This window comes from Podarcis melisellensis (assembly GCF_964234715.1).
Source record: "Podarcis melisellensis genome assembly, chromosome: 2".
Taxonomy (NCBI): Eukaryota; Metazoa; Chordata; class Lepidosauria; order Squamata; family Lacertidae; genus Podarcis; species Podarcis melisellensis.
The window spans coordinates 63,787,286-63,813,603 of NC_138529.1; the positions used below are offsets into that span (position 1 = coordinate 63,787,286).

Genomic DNA, 26,318 nt, shown 5'->3' on the forward strand with positions numbered 1-26,318 from the left:
TTCTCCCCCATGAGGATGTAGCCTGAACTTCCCTCTCACCAGAGTCCTCTGCTGTGCATTCCAAGGTCCCTGAGTTATGGGTCATGACAACCTTTGGTGAGTATCTCACAGGAGAAACCTGTGCATGCAGCTGACTTGAGCTACTTTGAGGAAGGGTGGGATAAGCATGATAAAAAAGTTATGATAAATTATATAATGATGTTATACACACAAAGAAACAGTTATTAAAAAATTGAAAATTAAACTGAACACACACTTGGCTTCACTCTGGAATGACTCCATAGTAAGTTGTTCTGATGAAATGGTTGAGTTGGAAGGGATCCCAAGGGTCATCACCCTACAAGGCAGGAATCTTTTTGCCCAGCGTGGGGCTTGAACTCACAACCCTGAGATTAAGAGTCTCATGCTCTAACAACTGAGCTATCCTGCAGGTTAAGATCACCACTTCAAACTTACAAAGCTGTTTGGACCTTCTCAGTCAATGCTTCATGCTACGTGTCATAGATTCAACCCACAATAGTCACAATGACGTTGGTGGGGAAATTCCTTGACTATTCATGGGACTATTCATGGCTCAGCCACCTTCAGCAGTGTGATGCAGCTGGAGCTTTGAGCCACTGCACTACCATTCATGGTATTGTGCTGGAAAAGGTCAACCTACTCCCAGAGACAAACTAAAGTTAGTCAGGACTAAACCCTACCAAAGTTTGTCAGGACTGACTTCCAGAACAACCCTATGCATGTTTATTCAGCAGCAAGTCCCACTGAATTCAAAGGGGCTTACTCTGAGGTAAGTGCACAGATGATTGCAGCCCGAATCATTTAGCTAAACTGGGTGCAGAGCACCTATCAATATGACTGGATTCTAAGCTAAACCACACTTCCCTGCGAAGTACTGTGATTCTTTAGTAGCTTAATAATAATTATTTTTAAGAATGGCATTGCCCAATCCAGTTCCATTCCATTTATTCCCTTGATTTATCGCTTCATACAGAAAGCGTTCTGAAGTGATTGACAGAGAGCAATATACAAAATACACATTAAAAGGAAACACATTAAGTGTTCATCCACCTAAATCACCCAATGATGTAAAATAGCCATCCCACCAACATAAATGAACACCCAAAGCAACCAACCAAAAGCCAGACTATTAGTGCTGTCCAAATGCCTGGGAGAATAACCAAAATTAGTAAATATTAAGACCTATTATTTCAATGGGAGATATAATCACAAGCATATTAAAAACAAGGTCCTGCATTTTGGTACTTCTTCTTCTTCTTTGCATGTAAAATGTGCTGTTATTTTAAACTTTTGTGGAAACAACATTCCAGTCAGAAAAATAAAGGTGAAGCTTATATATGAAGATTCAGTGTAGGAGTGCAATTACTTTCTAACATCATTGATGTGTTTGTGTGTGTGTTTAAATGCTATTAAGTGGTTTATGATTGACAAGTTTCAACACTTACAAAACACCATGTTTGAAGATTTTATTTTATTTTCATGAAATTCATACACCGTTTGATTGTTTAAAAAAACCCTTCAAAGTACGTTACAAGAAGAATAAAGCAATAAAACTTTCAGTAAAAACAATTTAAAGAATTCAAAAAATTAAAATCAGCCAGAAAGCAAAAACGGATTAAAACACACACCAACATTACAGATAACTGTGTAGGTTTGTTGATTTTCGGAGCGTCTATTCTCCATACAATATAATACATTCTCACCCCCCCTCCTATTTTACTAAAAACAACCATATTTAAGAGTGATCCCTTCTACTTTTTCCATTCAACACCTCCCAGAATCAGCCCATAAGGCTTGTGATTGCAAGATATCCTCTCTGACAATAAGGTGAGCTTAGGGTAGAGGGAATCCCCTCCCAAACCCTTATCTGAGCTTGTACACTTAATCGTTCTTTTAAGAGGCACCTACTTAATTACCCAACCTTTCCAGTTGCATAGTTTAGAGAGGGTTTTTTTTAGAAAGCAATTCTTAGTGTGATCATTATCAAATTCTCCTCACTCGTCTCCCCCCTTTCTTAATCACCAGCCTGGTGCCAGGGCCTACTTCGCTTGCCTGCCAAGGGATCTGGCAGGAGCCAACCACTGGACTGTTTTGGTCGGCGTTCCCCATTCCGCAGCCTCCCCCTGTCTCTTCCACTTCAGAACTCCACCACTGAGAAAAAACAGATATCCCCACTCCACCGCCGGCCCTACGCTGCAAAGCGAACCGCTGTCAAAGTGACACACATTGACTTCCATGCTGCAATCCTGGCTGAGAGAAAAAGAGACGTATTGGGAGGCGGGGGTGGGTGAGGAGGAGAGCACGTTAAAAAAATAAGTTGTTGCAGCACCGCTGAAGCATCGCTGGAACCCAGATTTCCAGGTGGAGGACAGTGGAGGATTCTAATAGGTCAGCTGCTGAGCTTTATAGAGCTTTTTTAAAAAAAAACAACCCGCAACATTCAATTGCCAAGGTGATGCATAGAAACACCTAGACCAATGGAGGCAATAAAGGGGCAGCCATAATGGTAGGGAGGTGCGAAAGCTGGGGTGTTGCATGAAAGGGACCGGACATAGTAGGAGGTAGTGTGTTAACTGTTTCTAACTGTCTCTGAGTTAACAAGCTGCAAGGGAAGGGACTTCTGTCTGGCTAGCTCTTCAAGACCAGCATGGTGATCTCACGTTACAGTAAAGGCAGGGTTGGCTTCCTTGATTTCAGTGGAATGCTCCTGGTTTTTATAACTACTGAACCCACCACCAAAAATTTTCACAAAGCATTTGGAACAGATTTTAGAGTGCTATTGAAAACCTTTCTTTAAGCAAAAAGAAAAAAAGGGGGGGAATCTAAGCTACAAAGTTAGCAAATAATTTTATGAAGATTTCCCTATGCAATTTCACCTTGCATAAAAAAAATCAAGAGTCCTTTATTTTTACAAAGGAATATTGTTTGACAGTGTCAGAAGGAAAGCCCATAGTCTCTATTCTTGTACAGGGATTAGCAATTCTTGGGTCCAGGGCTCAAAGAACTTTTGAATGACTACGTGCATCTGCTAACCAACAAAAAATGTTCAGTACCCTCTTCTTGTATCAGCATAGGAATTGCTGTTTACCCCTCACAGAGCTACAGTTTTGCAGCACCCTTAACAGACTACAGTTCCCAGGATTGTTTGGGCAAAGTCATGTTTTAAAATATATGGTGCATATGTGGCCCACGTCTTAAGATCTTCTGCTGAAGCCCTACTCTAGCAGCAGTGCATTGTTCCATCACAAGGGAATAATGGGCCTGTTGTTGTTCAACATCTTTATAAACAACTTGGATGAAGGAATTGAGGGGACGCTCATTAAAACTTGCAGATAACACCAAACTAGAAGGGGCAGCTAATGCCACAGAAGACAGATTTGGGATTCAAAATGACCTTAACACATTGGAGAACGGGGCCCAAACCAACAAAATGAATTTCAATTGGGGTTCTGAACTTAGGCAGGAAGAACCAGCTGCACAAATGTAAGATAGGGAGACACCTGGCTTACTAGCAGTACATGTGAAAAGGAACTGGGGTCGTAGTGGACCACAAGTCAACAGCGTGATGCAGTAGCAAAAAAAGAGATGTTATTCTAGGCTGCATCAACAGAGGTACAGTATAGTGTCCAAATCAAGGGAAGTAACTCTATTCTACTTTAGTCAGACTATACTCGGAATACTGTGTCCAATTCTGGGCACCACAATTTAAGAAGGATATTGACAAGCTGGAACGCGTGCAAAGGAGGGCAACCAAGATGATCAAGGGGCTGGAAACCAAGCTTTATGAGGAGCGCTTGAAGGAGCTGGGTATGTTTAGCCTGGAAAAGAGGAGACTGATAGCAACACACTTGAACTTAGTCAAAAGGCTGAGAAGCAATTCAAATATTGAAAGGGCTGTCACATAGAAGATGCAGCAAGATTGTTTTCTCCTCCAGAGAAAATGATTCTATGATTCCAATAATTGCTAGTGAGATGCGTTAGTAGTCCCCGATCGTTTCAATAGAGCCAAGCCCCTGAAACCAGGAATTAAAAACACTCCATTTTAACTACAACAGGTTTGGAAGTGAACCTATAATAGGTTTGGAAGACGTGTTCAAAAATGCCTACTTCATTTTGGCTTCTAAGGGAGGAAAGAACTATTTCTGCCTGCAGATAATTCCATGTTGCGTACAGTTATCAACACCCCCCACCCTTATTGAAATCAATATACCCATTTCTTGGCCATCTCATTGGCATTTTTCTCCACTGCAATGCTTTAACAAAAGATTGTACATCTGTAATACGATATGCAGGGCACATACCTGAATGTCCTTTCACAAAGGTGTTAAAATGGTAGGCCACAAGGAATGTGACCATCCAGCATCCATGTGCATGTTTTTGTTACCTCTCATACAATGGGAGCTATTTCAGCCTTACTTTTGGCTAATGTCTTTTCACCGCTTATTATATAAATAATATAAATAACTCGTCCTCGGACTTCAAACATGCCATGTCAGATGTATGGCAGGAGATTACAAAGTTTGTTAAGGCTCAGGTCTTCAATCATCTGGGCAGCTTAGAGGCCGTTAACTAAAATAGAGATCAATGCTTCAATTTTATGGGGGGCCTGTCCCATGTGACCAGAAGCAAATCTTTTAGTTTATGGCTTGCTTATACATTCCTGGTGAAAAAAAACGGTTTACATTTTGGGGCTCAGCAACTCTCCTAAATCAGCTGCCAGGTTTTTGCAGCTGGTAGTAAAGGGAAGTGCTGTCAGCAGGCTGCCCAGAGGTGGATAAATGAGCCGAGAGGTGGGTTAGTGACGGCCTGAGCAGGGGCACGGAACAGCTCCCCTCGGTGCAGAGAGCTGCTACTGAGCCCAGCCGCAAGAGCTGTGCTTACATGAAGGGGATTGTTGTCTAGCTTACAGGGTAATGCCAGGCTCTCCCACCCTGAGCCATCACTCATAGGTACCTGACAGATCAACAGGGGCGTAGGCAGAGTCTCACTGAAGGGGGCAACGGTGAGCTACACAGGTGTGCTGAGGGCTGCTTATCATTTCGACAGCATCTTGCTTATATGACAGGGATTTTAGGCAAGATGAGCATTTTCAGCACCAGAAGGAAAGGCCAAAGAGATTGAAAGCCACAAACTATGGAATGGCCGAAGCCCTCTCTTTTCTTTCTTTCTTTCTTGGTAGCATGTATTATTAATGTTTCGGTGTCTGATTTTAAGAAATGGTTGTTCTCAACTTTAAGGTGTGTGTGTGTGTGTGTGTGTGTGTGTGTGTGTTGCTTCTAAGAAGAAGACTATTTTCCCTTAAAAGAATCGCAAATTAGGGGTGACAGACTCCAAATGCAGAAAAATATACCCTGCTCCAGCTCTTTTGTACACAATGATTTATTCAAGTGTAAGCAAATTTAAACAATTCATTTTATTCATTCTTACACGTCTCTAGCCCATGTTTCTTCCCAAATTTGGGCTTCCAAGGTTACTAGCAACAATGCAATCATTTAGTTATTATTATTATTATTATTTTTAAAAAACAACATTTAAAAATCATTTCAAAACCAACTCTAAATACACAATAAAAATGTAATAAATACACAGCAGAAACTCATAAACTTCGTATCCACACCAAGGAGAGAAATATGGTTTTCCTAATTAAAATGACGTTTCAAATGTATACCTGTATAACAAGGGCATCTCTGTGATGACTTCCCACGTTGACATGTTAGTCTTTGTGGTTTTCTTTCGTTATTTCACTTTGTAAAAACCCAATAAAATAAAGAAATAAATACACAGCAGAAACTTTAAAAGTTTAACACCCGCTCCAAAAAAAGTCTGCTTAAACACAAAGATTTTTATTTCCTTTCTGAAGGCCAGAAGGGAGCTTGCAGTGTGAATCATCTTGTAAGTGGGGTGCCACCTAAGGAAAGGCCCTGCTCACTGGGAATGCTGATCTCTCTGTAGTCAAGGAAGATGCCCCAAGGAAAGGCCCACCAGATGACACAAGAGCTTGAGGGGGTTTGTGTTACAAACAGTGGTCTCTAAACTACCTGTGTTCCTATCACTGTCAGGTTTTAAAAATCAATACAGAGGTACCTCGGTTCCCGAACGCCTCTGTCGTCGTACATTTCGGTTCTCAAATGCTGAAAACCTGGAAGTAAATGCTTCTGTTTTCGAACATTTTCTGGAACCCAAACGTGCAATGCAGCTTCCACTGAGTGCAAGAAGCTCTTGCAACCAATGGGAAGCTGTGCCTCAGTTTTTGAATGATTTGGAAGCCAAATGGGCTTCCAGAATGGATTCCGTTTGAGAACCGTGGTACCACTGTATCCTCAATGCAGCTTGGAAACAAATTAGCAGCCAGCACAACTCTTTAAACATCAGCATAATGGGGCACATGTGGCTTATTATTTGAGGGTTGTTGTTTTTTTGATGCGGAGGGAAGACAAGTAAGGAGAGATATGATAGAGGCATATAACCTTATGCATGGAGTAGAGACAGGGGACAGTGAGAACTTTCTCTCCATCTGTTATAACAGCAATCCTATATCCCAGCCTTCCCACACCTGGTGTCCTCAAGACAATCTGGATTGCAGTGTGGTGCTGATAATGCTAAGGTTGCCAGTTCGATCCCTGTATGGGACAGCTGCAGATTCCTGCATTGCAGGGGGTTGGACTAGATGATCCTCAGGGTCCCTTCCAACTCTACGATTCTATGAGTCTCATTAGCCCCAGCCATGAAACACATGAAAGGCACCAGGTTGGAGAAGGCTGCTCTCCCCCACTGGACTTCTGGGTAGAAATGTATAAAATAGTGAGGTGCAAAGGAACAGAAACATATAAGGCAGTGCTCAAAACTTCATTAGTCTGGTGTTTGGAAACATTTTGTCTCTTTTCTGGTGAAAAAAAATCAATGGAGGGGTAGACAGATGGTTGGATGGAAAGACAATCAGGATAAAGGCAACTTTGTCTCCAGCATTGTCATCACAAGTATTTTTCACCTTTTTTAAAAAAGTTTTTATTAAAGATTTTCTTGTGTAAGAAAGAAAGAAAGAAAGATAGAAAGAAAAGTACATATGATGTCTCCACTTTCAGTTCCCACTTGAAGTAAAGGCACTGTCTCCAAACAGCTCCCTATCAAATCACCTGAATTTGCCTCTATAAAAGCCTATCATAGAATCAATTATTTCCCTTACTTTCAGTGATAATTCATAATTAGACAGTAAACCAAGCAAGTGCATCGGTTGTTTGTAAAAATGAAGCTCCAGGGCAACCCCAATGTTATTGCATAATTTCATTTTGCAAATTCACTTCTGTAACAGTTTTTGCTTGCGAATGTTTAAAGAAACACAGCACTGCAACCAAAGTCCATATCCCCCCTTTCTTATCAGAGTGCTCCTGCTCAGGCTTTCAGCCAGCCATGCCCTCCTCGGGATACTCAATCCATTTCCCTGCCAACCTAATGGTTTTTCTACATTAAAAAAAATATCTAGATAATACTCAATAGCCTGTGGCTTCTGAGCATGCTTAGTCCTTATTGAGCTGTGGTTTGTTTTTCTTTACACGGGTGGGGGTTTAATAAATTTATTTCCTTTGGCAAGGCTCAGGTTTCTTTGAGTGTGCTGATAGCTCCCTTCCTGTTTCGCATTGGCCTCATTTTGGCTCCATGGCTGTTGGCCCCCTCTACCTGGATTTGCTCTTAAACAGGAGTGATGAAAAAAGATGAGTCAACAGTACGTTGTTTATTTTAATAAATTAGCAGCTGAAATCGCTGCCTTGTGAACTTAGGCAATGGTACAGGAGAGCAAGAGTAGGCAAAGGTGATTCTCCCTGATAAATAGCACTATTTGCCCTGAGAAGCATGCAACACAAAGCACAGTGCCCCCTCCTTATGCAAGATAGTGCTTGTCCCACAGAACTTGCTTTTCCAATTGCCTTTTCAACTGCCTTCTCTTCTCACGTTGATAGCAGGCACCTGCCTAAATTACTTCTTTCCTTTTTTAAGGTTACTTAGGTCTCAAATCTGCTATCTTCTAAAACCTAGTGGGTAATTTCCAGAGGGGGGCCATATTAACTGCCTGTTGCTTCATAATCATAATTTAGCATTGGTTCTTTAGAGATTAATATTTATGCCCTCCTAAACTAGCTAGTGCATTTGGGGACCAACTGGAGCCACTGAGTGTACCTTGAAGGTGGAGACGGGGGCGGGGACACCAAATATTTTTGCAGATTTCCTTTGCAGCCTGGAGAGCTTGCATGAACATTATTGCAAACTTTTTTTTAAAAAAAAAAGAAACAATGATCGTAAACTCTGGCGACTTCAAATGGGCAAAGACTGTACTATTTAAAATGGAGCATTTGTGTGGAAAATATAGGAAACACATGTTTTCCCAGATGGTCTCCTTAGCATTTGCACCAATAGAGACAGATGTTTATTGGCTCATAGAATGGCAGAATTCTCTTCAGGCTATTGTTATAAAAGTAGACTTCCAGCTGCTCAGATTGACAACTTGTGTAGAATACCATCTTCTGATGGCCTAGGTAGAAAGGTACACCTGATTCTACCCCAGTTTTATACAGTACTGCTAAACTGATGAGCGACTAGCCCTTTCCAGCTGTTCTCCACCGCAATATATTACAGTTAGGGTGGGGCTGTGATCACTGGCCTTGCCAGGCCCATTGCCCCACTCAGCATGAATGCATAACAAGGGGGAGATCTGAAAAGGGGAGTCTCTGCTCTGCACATGTAGGCTGCCTACACGATCTGGAATCCTGATGGTGTAGTTTTCAATCCTGCAGGGAATTTTAGGCTGTGCACACATCACCAGCTTAAAAGGCAGCTTAAAAGGTCACCACTTCTCAATTCAGATCCAAGTTGCTTAGATAAAAAAGCATCAAAATGTAGCCTTTCATCAGGAGAAACAGGACTGATGCAGGATAAACATGGATCGCTTGTACACTGCTGCCCAAACCGGCAGCAATTGTACAGTGGATGCAGATGAAATAGAAGCAGTATCCCTCTTCAGATGTCCTCCCCAAGGTATGGATTGGGGGGTGGGAGGGAGAAAGAGAACAGGGACACAATGAAGGGAGTGGGACTAGCAACCATAGGCCTCCTCTCCTCTTTTGTGGTTGGGAGAAATGGTGAGCTATCTGGATGCACACATTCAATAAACATACGTAGGCATCATTCTCTGTTATACCCGGTATCTACTGACCTACCCTGAAACACACGTATTCTGAGTACCCATCTATTTTACAAGATTACGTTGGATTTATATCCATGTCATGGATCTACCGGTAATCTTGAGAACGGCAGTTCAGGGGCTGGTGTAACACTGGTGCTTCCTGCAGTAATCTTATGCGGATCTGTCCAGAGGAAGACTTGTGTCTTTCTTGAACTCTTCACTTCTCATTTGTTCTTCCTCTGCCACCTACCCTACATTTGGTTCCACGAGGTGATGCATCCTACCTGCATGCAGACATGCTATTATTTAGAACAGGAACCAATCCACCAATGCTTTTCCTCCACACCCTTTGAAATGCTACGTTTGGAGTGGTTCCATTCTCCATGCTTACTTGTCAGAACTGGCTTTCTTGACTATCAAATTCACGCAGTTGCAAGTAATCCTGAGTCCTTTGGTAATTAGACATCTCCCCCCCCCCCAAAGTGTACAATGCACTCCACATACATTATCCCCACAAAACTTACAATAAGGTATACTAATATTATTACTACCTTAGTGGGGGGTTGAAGTTGATGCTGAGAACTGTTTTGTCTAAAATAATCCAATGAATTTAACCACTGTGCTATGCAACAGCTCTCTGGAATATATATTTCCTGCAAGAACGAATTCTACATTCTTTTATATATAGCTATAAAAAATATTAACTACAGATGCAAATATCTACATTCACTACATTTCTTGCACTTGCACTTGCGCGCACGCACACACACACACACAGAGAGAGACAGAGACAGAGAGAGTCTGCATCTTTTAAGATTGATCTTCCAAACTCATTTGGTTTCCCACCTTTCCTAACTGGAAGTGAAAGCTGGAGAGTGAGAGACAGCAGGACCTTAGTTCCCGTGCAGTATTTAGCAACAACCCAGGATAGCTGCAGTTTGGAAAGTGCAGTGAGTGACCAATCCTTTTTTCTAATCCAACCACTTTGGAAAAATTGTTTGTTCTCATCCTGTTTGAAGCAGCTTCAAAGTGGCTCCAGTCTAGACTGCGCCAAGATAAATTACAAACTTAAGGGGCTGATATAAACCACAGAAGAGAGTGGACTGTTTGCATGAATGTAATTATAACAAATATTTTTATTTATATGCACAGATGTGTATTTACACTCTGAATCCTCAGTACAAAGGAAGGAGAGGGGACTGACAAGAAGCTTGTGTGTCAATATATATATAGGAGATATCTCCAAGACCAGTTTTTGGAGTGGTCTGAAAAGCACTATCCCTTTAAGAAGGCAAACGGGGGGGGGGGGCATCTAAATCTCCTTCCTTAACTAGAACTTTAGTAGGCAATTCCACACATAGCAGGTGAACAAAACTGAATGGCAGTCTGGAGAAAAAGAGGTAGGTGGTGTGCCAAAGAAGTGTGATCAGAAGTCTTGAGGATTTCTGTAAAATAAAGCAAACATAGGTGGTATTTATTTCTCCTATCAAAATGCATGCAATCATTTTGCCTCTCAAAAAACCCAAGTAGTAGTAGTAGCAGCAGCAGCAATAATAACAACAATAATAATAATTTCTTATAGCCTGCCCATCTGACTGGATTGTCCTAGCCACTCTGGGCGGCTTCTGAGAAAAATACAGAGTGTGGGGTGGGAAAACAAACATTAAAAGCTTCCCAAAACAGTTGTGTAAATCTTTGACATCTGCTGAGAGGGTGTTCCACAGGGTGGGTACGACTGTTGAGAAGGCCCTCTGCCTGGTTCCCTGTAATTTCACATCTTGCAGTATTGGAACTGCCAGAAGGCCCTCAGAGCTGGACCATTAGTGATCAATGGGGTGGAGACGCTTCTTCAGGGCCGTATCATTTTTAGGTATTTAAAATACCATTAAAATAGCCACTATTCTCCATCAACTGTACAGTACAGAACTGCACTTGATGTTGGCATGTTTATCACACACAAGCCTGGGACAAAAATGGATGTATCCCTCCTCAAATGTTGTTTAGGCTATTTGTAAGGGATGGGAATAAGCCACCTTGGAAGGTGTGATGGAATTTGCAGAGAAGAATGATTGAGGTTCCAGCTCATCAGTTCTTCCCTGAAAATGCTCCCTGCATTAATCTTATAATGCAAACAATAGGTTAGGATCCTGATGTTTGCTCTGTGCCTTCAGGCAGCAATCTTGCCCAGCTCTGTTATCTTCAAGGTGACTCTGAGGGGGGAATAAGTCATGGTGGTCCGTGTTGTGGTTTTTAAGTATGGGTATGAAACAGGAAATGTTTGTTGTGATTAGGTCCAGGAATTGTTGTTGTTGTTGTTGTTGTTAATTTAAATTGATTAGTCACCTTTTTTAAAAAAACAAATAATAACTCAAAGTGACTTACAACAATAAATAACACATACATTTAAACCAGCATAAAACTAAACCAGAATAAAATCTAAAACCCATTCATATTTTTAAAAGACAGGACTAAAACATCCCAACCACTGTTGGAGGCCACAATGACCGCTCCCCACATTAAATGGGGGGGCGCCCTTTGCGTGGTCGTGCGCAGCCCCCTGGACCCTATGTGGCACCATTAGCACAGGCTTGGCTTCACCTCCCCCCAGGTGGGATACCTGGAGGCTTCTGCCTACCTCAGCCAGTTGCCCAATCTTGCCTGGGGAGGCATTGCCAAGGTGATCAGGCCAGGTAGGGGGAGAGACTACCTGCCCACACAATAGGGGGAGGATCTTACCTGGGAATCCTCAGTTGGCTCCAGAGCTTCTCCCACCCTACCCACCCTCAGTTAAGACTTCTTTTGCAGATTAACTGTTTCTCCACAGGTACGCAGGCGCTGCTACGTCAAGGTTGCTGTTGAAGGGCCGGAAAGAAATTCTCCTGCATTGGCAGATTTGCCTTTCCCATAGCAAAACGTCACAACGGTATCAGGCCTTGGGCGGAATCCTTTAGGGGGTGCAGCGGTGGCCCATGCTCCCCTCCTCTTCGTAGCAACGATACCAGGGTTACCTGTTAAAGGGGTTGTTTGAGGGAAGGCATTGGCCGTTGGCATTGGCCTAGAGTCATCATTGCTCTCCCCTGCGGCGTTGTAACGGGGGGGGGGGGGCGGGCTGTCTCTGCTTGAACATATGTTTTCCAGAGCCAGCCCATCCCCCACTCACACTGGATAACCCTGATGTTCCCCAGATCCCCAACGGGGGACTGGGAGGGATAAACGCCCGATGCCTGAGCCAAGGTCTACCCACATCTGAAACATAATAATGTTGTGGCCAATTTTAATCCCATAGCATGTTGTTTTGAGTCGTTATTCCACACAGGGGCCGCCCAGGGTTTGGGGTGCTCTGCCTGTCCATGCGAATAATTAAAAGCCAAAGGCCTGGTGGAAAAGAAATGTTTTTGCCTGGCACCTAACCAATGGTTTTTGAGCCATTCCATTATTTTCTTTTGCTGCATTGCGCCTACAGTTTACCATACAACCCATTATATAAACCTGTAGTTTACGTACATGAAGTATTTGTGCTCACATACACACACTTTGGAAAGTGCCCCAAAGGTCAAGCTATATCAGTAACAATATTTTTGTGCTGGTCTTGAGGTTTGGAGGGGTTTGGGCTGCTGAACATCACATCTCTGGGAACTGACAACACAAAACTGTACAGTGTTACCTCGGGTTAAGAACTTAATTCATTCTGGAGGTCCGTTCTTAACCTGAAACTGTTGTTAACCTGAGGTACCACTTTAGCTAATGGGGCCTCCCGCTGCCGCTGCACGGTTTTTGTTCTCATCGTGAAGCAAAGTTCTTAACCCAAGGTACTATTTCTGGGTTAGCAGAGTCTGTAACCTGAAGCGTCTGTAACCTGAAGTACCACTGTATTAGTGGACACGGACCATTTTTCAGTGTTTTAACATTTGAGAGCCACAGTGGTGTAGTAGGTGAAGCTCTTTTGTTTTGGGCCAGTCACCAGCTCTTAGTCTATCCTACCTTGCAAGGTTGTTGTGATGATAATAATAATAATATGGAGAGTGGGAGAGCCATCTACCTTTGAAGTGAAGGTGGGATCTTCATGTAATAAAAATATTATTTTGAACCTACTCACTAAGCGCTGCAAGAATACAGCACACAAGACAAGATCTCTCTTTTTGAAATCGAGTGTCTTTTGAGAACCTCAGTCTTGTGACATGTGAAATCAGATTGCCAGCTGTCTGAGCTCCCTGTGCGATATGTATGAAGTATGTGTTACGAAGCCATTGCCTTCAAACTGTTTCAGAATTTCACTCCTTCCTACCTGTAGCCATCTCTCCCAGCGTCCTCCTATCAAACTATTGATACAGCCTCATTCCGAAGCCATATAAATTTAAAGCCCAATAGGCTTTGAAGTTTCAAATGAGGACAGTTGTTTTTGTTTGTGGTGTGGCTTATCGTCCCGGTGCGCCCCTCCTTGTCTCCACGAGGGCTCCCTTCTCAACTGAGCCTACTTTCTCTGTCCTAGCAGGCCTTGCTGCCAGGGACCGTAGCCCTGCCAGAGTACGCTGATAAGGATGATGGATGAGGAGGAGGCTGGCTCCACTATGGCCCAATGGCTTCCTGGGAGTTTGAGACAGTCTCTCTGTTCCAAAGCCCATCGGAATGCTTGTTTAGAAGTTGGCGAGCAGCAAGGAGGAGGGGAAGGTGGGGGGGGGGGATAAGAAGATGCATCTCTCTCCCTCTATAGATGAAACCCAGATGGAGCCTCGGCCCATCTTTGATTGGGGATTTCAGCACCCTTCGACTGCAGAGATTTGCACAAAGGTTGACAAGGTGCCCTTTCAGCATGGTGACCCAGTCTCTGCTCACACAACTCTTGGCAAGCCGTTCTGCCTCCGTCTTGGCTGTTTCGCTGCATATGACATAGTTAAACACGCAAGCACGCAGTGCGGTGGTGCACCTCGGTGCTGCTTTATATCTGATGTCATTTCTGTCCGATGTCTTTTCTGTTGGCTGACTTGGAAATCACTCTGATTTTTTAAAGAGATAGACAGATGCACACATATGTACACACATTTTTTTATATAGTATAGACATCATAAATGACTATATTTGGGGACTGAAGCAATGGGGCCTTGTGATTGTAGAGAAGCAGAACAGAAGTTGTGTGGGTTGTTTTTAATTTATTGTGTGTGTTTTCCCTTCTTGGTTTTAATGTATCTATGTGGGATTTTATTGTTTTTGTTAGCTTATAAATTGCTTTGGGTTGCCTTTGGCAAGATAAAGCGACTAACAGATTAATGATAATAATAATAATATCCCCAATAAAGTAAAGCATTTTAAAAATCCATTTGATTCCAGCAAAGAGATTTATGCACATGTCTGTTTGTGCTGCTTCCAGTATTTTGATCAGGACTATTTACTTTTATTGAAGCACCAGTTATAGCCCATTTCATGTCATGTATGTTTCAGCTATAATGATACACTGTACAAGGAAGGGGCCAACCAAATTACCAGGCAATATAAACTATTTTATATTTTACTATATGTTTACCACCAAGTAAGCGTGGGGATTGTCATTTGGATTTGCTGTCCTAGGCACCAAAATATTTTAGACCATCTCTGTGGTTCAGGGTTGGAGATGCTACGACCCTTCATCATCCCTAACCATTGGCCATGCTGGCTGGAGCTGAGGAGTTGGGAGTCCAGCAATGTCTACAGGGGGTCGGGTCCTCCAGTTCTGCTGTAGCTGCTGAAGGAAAACAAGGAGTCTTGCTATTAACCCTCTCAGTCTCCTTCTAGTTTTATCAGTTTGTGTTTCTTTAATCACAGGTTAATCAGAAACATCGAAATCCAGCTGACTAAATAAACACATCATATCTTTATTTCCAAAGCTGAAAAGATAAGTGATAGAATAAAATAAAACTAAAAAAGCTTTTATTATTTTATTTGCATGTATTTTTTTAAAGAGGCATACATTTATCACAATCAACGGCCGGTCGTCTTTTATGCCTATGTTTGGGATGGGGGGGAGGGTGGGATAAGACGCCAAAGTCCCAGGAGTAGAATCACAGTTCTTGCCTCTGAAATCTCTGGAAATCTCTAAATGCCTCTAGCTCCGCTCCTGCCTCTTGCAGTGGAATGAGGAAGGGCAGGGACTTTCATCAGCTGTTCCCTGTGACATGCTGCAAAACCCTGTGTTCCTGACAGGTAAGAGGTGTGTTGCCTGAAGTGATGACGTGTTTGCCCTGCGGTAGCTATCATTTTGCCTGATAGCTGAAGAGAGTGCAAGGCTATGTGTGGAGAGCCTCGCAGGAGCAGGAAAGACCCTTAACCTGTCATGTACTGGATTCAGAGGAGCTTAATTGGCTGGCAAGCAGCTTAAACTAAGTACGGTATTTTGAGCTAAGCAGCATTAGCCACACACAGGCTTACTTTTTTAAAATTGCACCCATATGTTCTCTCGCTGCCTTTGTGTGCCAAAAGGAACCACAAAAGGAACTATTGGTGACTGGGCTGCAGGCTCATACCCTCCAACATTTCTCCAATAATTTTACTATTTATACCTCACACATCTTCCTGGGTTGCCTCAGCCTCTCTGGGCAGCTTCCAACATATATAAAAACACAACAAAACATTAAACATTAAAAAAACATTTCCCTATACAGGATTGCCTTCAGACGACTCGGGGGTCAGATAACTCCATACCCACGAATGAAAATAGGGACATTGTACCATACACTCCAACATTTCTCCAATGAAAATACAGTGGTACCTCACGTTACATACGCTTCAGGTTACATACACTTCAGATTACAGACTCCGCTAACCCAGAAATAGTGCTTCAGGTTAAGAACTTTGCTTCAGGATGAGAACAGAAATTGTGCTCCGGTGGCATAGCAGCAGCAGCAGGAGGCCCCATTCGCTAAAGTGGTGCTTCAGGTTAAGAACAGTTTCAGGTTAAGTACGGACCTCCGGAACGAATTAAGTACTTAACCCGAGGTACCACTGTAGGGACATCCTAAAGAAAAATGGGACGTTCCAGGATCATCTTCTCTAAATCAGGGACATCCCTGGAAAATAGGGACACTTGAAAGGTCTGCAGGCTGCAACCCTAAACCCACAAAACTAGGATTAAGGTCTTCTGAAGTCAGTGGGGCTTACTTCTGAGTATGTGTATGATTACCTTGGTAGTGCTAGTGACTCCTAGTTTGCACATTCCCCCCTCCCCCACTTTCTGCTTGCTTCTGCTCAGGCAGCATTTCTCAGATATTTTGAACATTTGCCTCCACTTCTAAATTTAAGTTGCAGCTAGATGCAATGGCAGGAGATCTGTAGCTGGATCTCCTGCAGTTATTTAAAATAGCAAATGTGGCCAACTGGACTGGGAATTGTAGCTCTCTGAGGGGTCAACGACAATTCCCAGGATACTTTTTCTTTTTGCAGGGGATGTGCTTTAAATGTTTGGTGTGTACAGTGGTACCTCAGGTTACAGACACTTCAGGTTACACTCTGCTAACCCAGAAATAGTACCTTGGGTTAAGAATTTTGCTTCAGGATGAGAACAGAAATTGTGCCGCCACGGCAGCAAGAAGCCCCATTAGCTAAAGTGGTATCTCAGGTTAAGAACAGTTTCAGGTTAAGATCGGACCTCCAGAACGAATTAAGTTCTTAAGTACTACTGTACACAGTCTCACTCGTTTGTGATATCTATGTTGGCTGTGAAACTTCTATCTCTCACTCTAGTTTTCTCTCCTTTCTGTTCTGCAGTTCTTTTTCTGCCAGCATACAGAGCCAAGAACTGAATCTGTCCTGTTTCCAAGTACGTGAGGCCAGACTTCAGCTTTTTGATAGAAGGCATAGCACACTACTGTGAAGGGATTGAGCCCAGAGTTTATAGCTCTCTTCAGCAACATTTGCCCATTTCCCAAAAAGCTTCAATAACTTTTTGGTTTTTTTGCACTAGCGCCACTATATAACAAATGTTAATTGGAGAGTCTCACTCAGAGTATGAGAAACTTGGATGGGTTTCTACTGGATTTTAAATGTTTCTTTTTGGGGGGAAAGGGAGGGTGGAGAAGTTATGCCTGTAATGAAATAAGTATCTTGGCTCTTAGGGATGGGATGAAAGGAAATTTTAAAATATATTAAAAAGCAATGCTTTTGGCAGTTCTCCTGAATGTAGAACAATTTGTGAATTTAAATGGTAGAGTTTTAAATATGTCACTTTTGCTTTTAGAATCAAATAAAGATGTGCAGAATGGATTGAAGGCTGACTGTTCCAATTTCCCGCTGAGAAAAAAAAGCTTCCTGATACAGGGAAAATGTTAACAATGTTCAGTTCCAAGAAATAATTCTTTAAGTGTGTTTTATGCAATATTCAACGACTCACAAATCCCAAAGTTGGCAGTTTTGTCCATGGCACTGCAACATGATTTCTGATTTTGTATGTGCAATGTTGTACCTTCAGATCTTTGCACACTCACATTCAAGCCCAGCAATGCCAGTCCTTATGTGGAAACAGAGATGTTCCTCTATAGCGGCAGATTAGCAAAATGGCATATTTCTTGGTCAATAGCTAGCAAAACATAATGAATAAGATAGCTGTGCAAAGCATAATCATTTGAGGATCGATTTTCAATTTAACTTTTTGGTTCTGTCCTAGCAGAAAGCGCTACATTGAACAAAGTTCCATTTTCCACAGGTAACTATCAAGCAATTATGTGCAAACCGATGAAAGATGTCTAGAATACCATCACCTTAAGAACACACGCTCTGTGTCACATTTGATTCAAGAGACAACTTATTTCTTTAAAGTCCCTCTGTCCATAAATTGCAGTTGCTCTGGAGCAATAATACAGCATGCCTACAGTGTCAGGCATACAGAGCCGGACAGGAGATCAAATAATATTTCGTCATTCACAAAACTCTTTGAGTTTTTGGTAATGAAATCAAACTTAATATACACACTCAAATCTAAATGGATGTTCATAACAGTATTTTGGAGAAGAGTCTTCTAGACAAAGAGGGTGTTGAGGGCCAGCCATGCCAATTCAGCACTCAAGATAATGTCGTGCTTGATCACTGCTAATCCTGATGGGTGATGGCAGACTAGGGATTTGCAGGATGAGCAGCGCAGTCCAGAACAAAGAGTACAGCACAGAACCCTTGCTCAACAGCTACTAGCCACAGCGGCTGCATTCTACCACCACTGTCAGAGGCATTATGCCTCTGAATACCAGGTGCTGAGAACTGCGGGTTGGGAGAGGGCTTTTGTCCTCATGTCTACCTTGCAGGTTTCCCACAGGCATCTGGTCGTCCATTGGACTAAAAGGGCCACTGGCCTGTCCAAGCAGGCTTGCTCATATGTTCTTAGTTGATCCCAGCAAGGCTAAACTCTCCTTTCTATTAGCCTTTTTTTAGGAGGGGTGTGTCCTTCTTCAGGGCCGGATTTAGGTTTGATGAGGCCCTATGCTACTGAAGGTAATGGGGCCCTTTATATGTCCAGCTGTCCTTTGTCAACAACAAATTGTTGCTGTTTTCTGTGTTGAATATATGCTATATGGTAATTTATGGACCTAATAGGTATCTCAAGCCATTTGCACATCTTGCCATGCAACCAGTCCATGCAGAATGCAGGCACCCTATATATAGAAATGAGCAAACCAGTGATATTTTCGGGAGCAGGCTAGCAGGCGGGGCCCAATACTTACATGATAGGAGCCTACACAACACAAAACACTGTATGTAGGTTTTATTTTATTTGCTTTTTATCTTATATTTTGGAAATGTACATCCAGTTTTTTCCCCTTTAATTTTTTTGGGGGCCCCCAAAAGAGTGGGGCCCTAAGCTATAGCTTGTTTAGCTTATACGTAAATCTGGCACGCGGGTGGCACTGTGGGTAAAACCTCAGTGCCTAGGACTTGCTGATTGTAAGGTCGGCGGTTCGAATCCCCACGGCGGGGTGAGCTCTCGTCGTTCGGTCCCAGCTCCCTACCTAGCAGTTCGAAAGCACCCCTAAGTGCAAGTAGATAAATAGGTACCGCTTTATAGCAGGAAGGTAAATGGCGTTTCTGAGTGCTGTGCTGGTGCTGGCTCACCAGCTGCAGCTTCGTCACGCTGGCCACGTGACCCGGAAGTGTCTTCGGACGGTGCCGGCTCCCGGCCTCTTGAGCGAGATGAGTGAGCAACCCTAGAGTCACGACTGGCCCATATGGGCAGGGGTACCTTTACCTTTTTAAATCCAGCACTGTCCTTCTTACAAATTTAGCTCTAAACAGTGTGTTTCCCCACTCCACTCTATAGTGTACACCTGTCCTGCTGCTTCTACTCCTCTTCTGCCACCCACCTCCATTGTGTGGGAGGAAAGAATACTGCAGTCCTAGGAAAGTGAATTTCCTTTTGCTGTGTGCACACTCAAATTGAAGCCCCTTCTTTTCTTTAAAGAATTCTGGGTACTGTAGTTTGCTAAAGATCGCTGAGACTTGTAGCTCTGTGAGGGACAAACTACAGTGCCCAGTATTCTTTGGGGGAAAGAATGTGCTTCAAATGTGCTTTTAAGGAATGGCGTTGTACACAGTTAACTAACATGAGAGGCTGGAAGTGGATTTGTTGGAAAGGTCACGATATTGCAATTAAATTTAAAGACACTGTGAACAGATACCACAAACTAGTATATAATGTTCTGGGAACACCAGAGGCTCTTCTACCATGGGGACAATGTGAAAATCACTTATGGGACAACAGTAATTCAGTGGTGAATTCTTAAGTTTCTCCCCCCTGCCAAAAGATGTGGTTACTCAGACAGCACTTAGGACTGACATAGTTACTGCTACTATGTCCAGTTTGGAAATAAATATTTAAGCCATCATTTTTGAAAGATTGAGTGGAACACAAAAGGGATGGCAAAGTGGCTTTCTTTACTGGTTAAAGAGTCCACTCTTCCACCCATAAATCCAGCAGGAGTGAGCTCTGTTTATTCTGTTTACTGCAATTACCTAACCTGTGAGCCTGTGTATAAATCAGCGACAGCGTGATTTATGGGCAAACACATTTGCCCAGAGAGTGCGCACAATGTCCCCACACACAGAAAGCTTTTATAGAAACCATTTTCTTTGGGGGTGGGGAGAGAAGGGGTTAAGAGCAACGGGCCCTGTGTATTTCTCGGCCATATTACTGTCTCTTAATAGCACAGCAGAACCAAGCATGCCATAATAGGCAGAGCAGCCACGGGGTGATTATTTATCAAATGGAACAGATAACTAGCAAACTGGAGATGGCCTTAAGCCTCGGCTGTGAGCTGCGTTGGCCATATATAGCCTCAGGACTGAACACCCAACCTACAGCATCAGAGGAGAATCTGGCTAGGCCCATGTGGAGGAGAAGCTAGGCCTACTTGGTCCCTCCTGAGGCTGGGCTGGCTTCCACGCTCAGCATAGGGAGGAACTTGGCTACAGATGCCAGGGGACCAGGGTGGGGGGAGGTGCCATTTGCAAGGGAGAACTGGTGGGTGAGGGATGAGGAAAACACCAGTATGGCGCTGGCCTCTTAATGCGTAGTTCAGACCTCAAGTGGCAGCAGATTAACTGAGGATGAAATTAGGGAGCTGAAATATTTGCTGTTGATAGGCAAGTTAATATCAGCTGTATGCAGCATGACAGAGGCTGTTCCAGAAACAGAACAGGTAGGAAAGTGATGGGAGGCAGCTGAGCTGCTACACAGAGAAGCTAAAGGAGTGGCTCAAATAACATGGATCGAAATAACCTAATTATAAGCCAAAGGTGCTCCTGCTAACCTAGCAGTTCGAAAGCACGTCAAAGTGCAAGTAGATAAATAGGTACTGCTCTGGCAGGAAGATAAACGGTGTTTCCGTGCGCTGCTCTGGTTTCGCCAGAAGTGGCTTAGTCATGCTGGCTACATGACCCGGAAAAACTGTCTGCAGACAAACATCAGCTCCCTCGGCCAATAAAGCGAGATGAGCGCCGCAACCCCAGAGTCGTTCGTGACTGGACTTAACCTTTACCTTTTAAGCCAAAAGGCACAGCAGAATACAGCTCCCCTATTAGGATTTTCAAAGCATCGGGAATCTCCAGATTTAGGGAGGGGAAGGTGTGGGACAGCAGCAGTTCAAGGAGAGGTAAAGGAAAAGGACCCCTGAATGGTTAAGTCAAGTCAAATGGGATTGCGGTGTTCATCTCGCTTCAGGCCGAGGGAGCCAACATTTGTCCACAGACAGGTCATGTGACTAGCATGACTAAACCGCTTCTGGTACAACAGGACACCGTGACAGAAACCAGAGCACACAGAAATGCCGTTTACCTTCCCGCCACAGTGGTACCTATTTATCTACTCGCACTGGCATGCTTTCAAACTGCTAGGTTGGCAGGAGCTGGGACAGAGCAATGGGAGCTCATCCCATCGTGCACATTTGAACTGCCGACCTTCTGATCGGCAAGCCCAAGAGACTCAGTGGTTTAGACCACAGTGCCACCCACATCCCTCGAGTTCAAAGAGAATGCTGCATGGAGAAGGAGGCACAAGGGGTTCACAGCCCACATTAAGCCGAGATACGGAGGGGCCCTTAGACTCATATCTCCGAAAAAAACCCAGGGACTCTAGAGGGTGCAGCCTGTTTCAAGCAACTAATGTATCAATGTGAATTTAGAGGTAATTGCTTTAATCCAAAGTGAAACAGAACACATTGCACCATAGTGGGGAACACTGTGACCAAGTGATCCACATGCTGCACAGTTATACTGTTCAGGTGCTAATGGTTGATGGGAAACTTAAAGGTCTCCCTTCTAATGGTCATTTTTTAATCTTTAAAGACATGGATCAGACAGCCCATTAAATAGAGGACTTTTTCAAAGAGAAGACCCTCTCCTGTAAAAGATACATAGCCATCCTGGCTGCTGCTTTGCCCAGAAACCTGTGAGCAGATTATGACCCAGCTCAGATGCAATGATCTCAGGCCAATAAACCATGGTTCGTGAGTCTAAGAACAAATCACTTGTTTCCTGTTACATCTGAACTGTGAAACTGTGGATTAATCCCTGCTGTTATTTCAGAAATTTCCTTCATTTTCTTCCAGAAATTTGCACACATGTTTGCAAGACCACCACACTTGTCAGTAGGTTCCCTGCTTACCAACTCAGATCTGAAACCAGGATCAGCTCCCACAAAAATTTCAACTTCTCAACTTTGACTAGACAGTGCCAACATTTTGAGGGTGGGAGTGGCGCAGAGAAAGTTATAGTCTGACACCATCACAGCATGAGCCAATGTTTATTCATAGGATAGGAAATAGATGTCCAGATCTCTGGTGTCTTCCTCTAGACAAGAAGGTGCCCAAACAGATAAGGCCCCCTGCTGATCTTCCTTTGAAGGCACAAATGGTAAACAAACCTTCCTCACCTGATATCTGCTCCTTCCTTGTGAACTGAAGCTGATAAGACATCCACTTCCAGACAACAGCAACCAGCTGTTTCTTTAGTTGGTTTCTTTAGTTCATGAGGAGCCTCCTCACAAATAAGCTTGAAAAATGTATACAGATAGACAGGATGACAGAGCTAAGTGATGCACATTGAGAACAACAAACCCCAAATTGTATGTAGCACAATTTGTGGATTGGTTCTCCCAAGAAAGACATTTTGAAATAACTGTGGATCGCTCTCTAAAAATGCTAGCTGCATATGCTGCAGCTTACCACAAGAGCAACCAGAACACGGGTGATCATTTAACAGTAAAATAGTCCATTATAATATGGAAAAGACCTTGAAAGTCGATGTATATTTAAAAATGGGTGAAATACCCATACACTGATCCATTTATTAATTTGACTAATTCCATGGACACAGAGAAGTTTAATCTGGCCTTCAAATATAGTCTCAGTGGGGCCTTGGGCTACATGACCAAATTTGAAAAAGCTCTAATAAATCTACAGATTAAATCAATGCACATGATGGCTAGCTATACCAGTAAACTGGTTAAGAATCATATACTGCCCTGTTACAGATTATATTTCTGACACGCTTGGGGTCACCTCAAGTCTTGCACCTAAACTGATTTTGTTTAACCTGACCAAAGCAACATGCCCATAGATTTGGAACTACTAGTGAGGACTTTGTTATATCAGCTTCAGTTGGATAGGCTAGAAAATGAAAGTGCCAACGTCCAGCTGATTGGGATTGGCTACTGAAATGCCTAGAATTGGCAGATAAGGGTAAATTAACTTTTCTTATCCGTAAGAGAGAAGGTGCATTGCCAAGCATTAATCTGGCTGAGAAATGGACTTGCTTTGTTAATGATTAGAGTGCAATATGTGGAAATATAAGATTGGAAAGGAATGTTTTTTCTTGTTTTTTTCTTTTTGGGGGGGGGCAATGTTCAATGATGAATAAAAAACATATCCCTGGAGAACTGTTCAGTAGTTCTATATGGTCAGGACATTTTTTTAGTTGAAATCTTGAATTTACTGGGTAGCCTTAGGAAAGCAACTCCCAGCCTTCTCTTGCTCCTATGAGCCTGCCACAAGGACTGTCACATGGATTGCTCTGATAATGCATTTGAAGCACATGGGGTGCTTAGGGAAAGTACTATATAAATACTGTTATCATCATTAAAAGGTCGAAGTTGCTGAGTGATGGAGTGAGTGATTGTTTAATTAATAGCACCAGCAATGTGTATAGTGTTTACCGATTTAACAAAAGCAAACACAGGCAGGTCTGTGACCAAAGGAGCTAGCCTAGCAAACACCGGGCAATGTGGGACAATAAGGGCGGGACAAATTGGTTGCTTTTGCTCTCTCTCAGTTCTCTGTTTGCAAATTATGTTTGTCTCCTAATATTCACATTTTCTGTGTGTCATTGTGCCTAATGCTGTATATACATTTTTGCCAAACAATTTCTACTAGTGTAATATATTTTTGTGTGTGCTAATTTCACTAATATATGCATTTTTATGCACACATTACATTTTTTTGTACACTGCATTGGATGATCTGGAGAAGTAAACATTCCAAAGGATGGCTATGTTTGCACATTATTTCAGAAAGTGCCGATTAGGTAGATTAAGCTTTAACTCTGAGCTGAATCAAATTTCTCCTCCATCTTTAGTGACAACACAGGAGCAGGATGACAGGGAGGGCAACACATTGCAGAAAGAAGCAGAATGGAAAAGGGAAGAACCACCTTGCAAAATTATTGGAAAAGCGTAGTAAAAATCCCTGGAAGAATTTAAGCAGATTGATGCACTAATCTTTTTCAGTATTTGCATACAACCTCTCAAAGCTAAGCATTTCCGAAGCACTTGACATTGTACTAAAGCATCAAACAGCATTTGGCACACTATGTTCTGTACCAGCTGAAAGTTCTAAACTGTCTTCAAGGGCAGCCCCACACAGAATGCATTACAGTAGTCTAGCCTGGGTGTAATCAAGGCAAGGTCCACTCTCTCTAGGTAGGGTTGCAGCATGCAGTTAAATGTGCTTAAATTCTGTTCTGGTTGGGAATAAGGACTGGAGATAAAAGCCAAAGGTGTACTGGGAGAAAACTGGGTAATCTTGTCCATTGCTTGCCTGGGACTTGCCACTGCCTGTAAGAAGATATTGGGTCATCTAGATTGTTCGTCTGCCCCTATAAGGGTGTTTATAGTGGCAGGATGCTCCCAGGCTCTCCTTGTGTCATAATAAGGAGATTGCAAATGCTACATAAGAATTTAAAGGGGCAACGGACCCTAAAATCCTTACAAGGGCTGCCTCATGCAGCGGATTATGTATAACTCCTGGCCAAACGGGAATGGCAAAGGAGCCGTATGAATGAATTAAAGGGAGTGTTCTGTGGGCCCTCCTCCCATACATTCTGCACAAGACAGCAACATCTATCACACTGGGGTGGAGCATGTAGGATTCCCGTACACACTTCCCACACAGCACAACCGCCAAGGCCTGTTTCCTCTGGTCTCTCAGGCTCACAGCATCCCCTGCCACCAATCGCACCGCTGTAATGGATTCTGCTGTCCCCACCCCCACCTCCAAAGCCTCCCTGGTGGTGAGCTGCTGCCAGTTTTGATGCAAACCATTGCATTCCGAAAAAGAAAAAGAAAAAAGAAAAGCACCCTCTTGTTAGCAGGAATGCTGTCACAGTTATTTCTCCTCGATAGCCAGCGTTGTCTCCTTCTGCAGCAGTTTGGCTTGCGCAGGAGAGGGAATGAGAGAAAGATCAGTCTGGGTCCTGGCTGTTTAGTCTACCAATCAGATTGGTGACAAGGAGTCTACTGCCTGGCAGGGCACACTTTTGCCGGTGCACCCCTGGCTACCACCCTCTCTCATTCTTCTTACCGGAATGATGGAGAACGAAGAAGGTTGTGCATTTTTTGTGGGGAGGAGTGCAGGCAAGGAAATAGCTGAGCAAGACAAAGCAATTGCCATCTGTACTTATATCAAGGAAGCCGTATGCAGCACAGAACATTCCAGAACCTATCCTGTGGCCCCGTGATAGTATGGAATCGTAGGCTAAATCAAGAATTTGTCTTATAGCAGGATCTGGGAAACAAATGGATAAGCAATGTCCATTGGGCATCCAGGTTTTAAGCAGCCCAGACCACTCAGTCGACTTGCCCCTCTCCCTCGTGGTAAGCGGCTGTGGCATTGCTGCTAGGAGGCTGTGGTTATGGCTTCGCCCCACTGGCTAAGCCGCTTCCACTCCACTGCAGGTCTTATCCCTCCTTTCTTCCTGGGCTGCTCTTTCCATGTTTTGTAGTACATAGGTGCAGAGGGATAACAGGGAAGACCAAAGACAGACCATTTATTTATGGGTAGACAGTGTTGCGTAGAAGTTTGTTGCATGAGCCTAGATGTCACGAAAGACGCTGAGGAACAACCACGTAGGCGTGAAGTACATGTTATGTTACCAGAGCACTGTGGCTGCCATAAAATTAGTGATACCATCATGGGAAGGGGCTATGTCATTCATCAAGGTTGGGGCTGTAACAAACTTGACCTAAACAATAGTTGGGGCTGAATTTGGAGGGTTGTTTCAGCCACCTTGAATTAGGGGCACTGTCACCTAAAACGGTAGCTACTATCCGTGTTGGCTGTACACATAGGGGGGCATGTTTTCAGACTAGTCTGTAATGGTGTTCTCTATTCCCACTCCCCAT

General features: G+C 43.3%; 1 long non-coding RNA gene across 1 annotated transcript; it reads left to right on the top strand.

Annotated features, from left to right (window-relative positions):
• Nucleotides 1-9,976: 9,976 nt before the first annotated feature.
• On the top strand, nucleotides 9,977-17,220 carry LOC309364249. Its single transcript, XR_014165780.1, has 2 exons — nucleotides 9,977-10,146; nucleotides 16,931-17,220. It is a non-coding gene; the product is annotated as an uncharacterized lncRNA (long non-coding RNA).
• The last annotated feature ends 9,098 nt before the right edge of the window (nucleotides 17,221-26,318 follow it).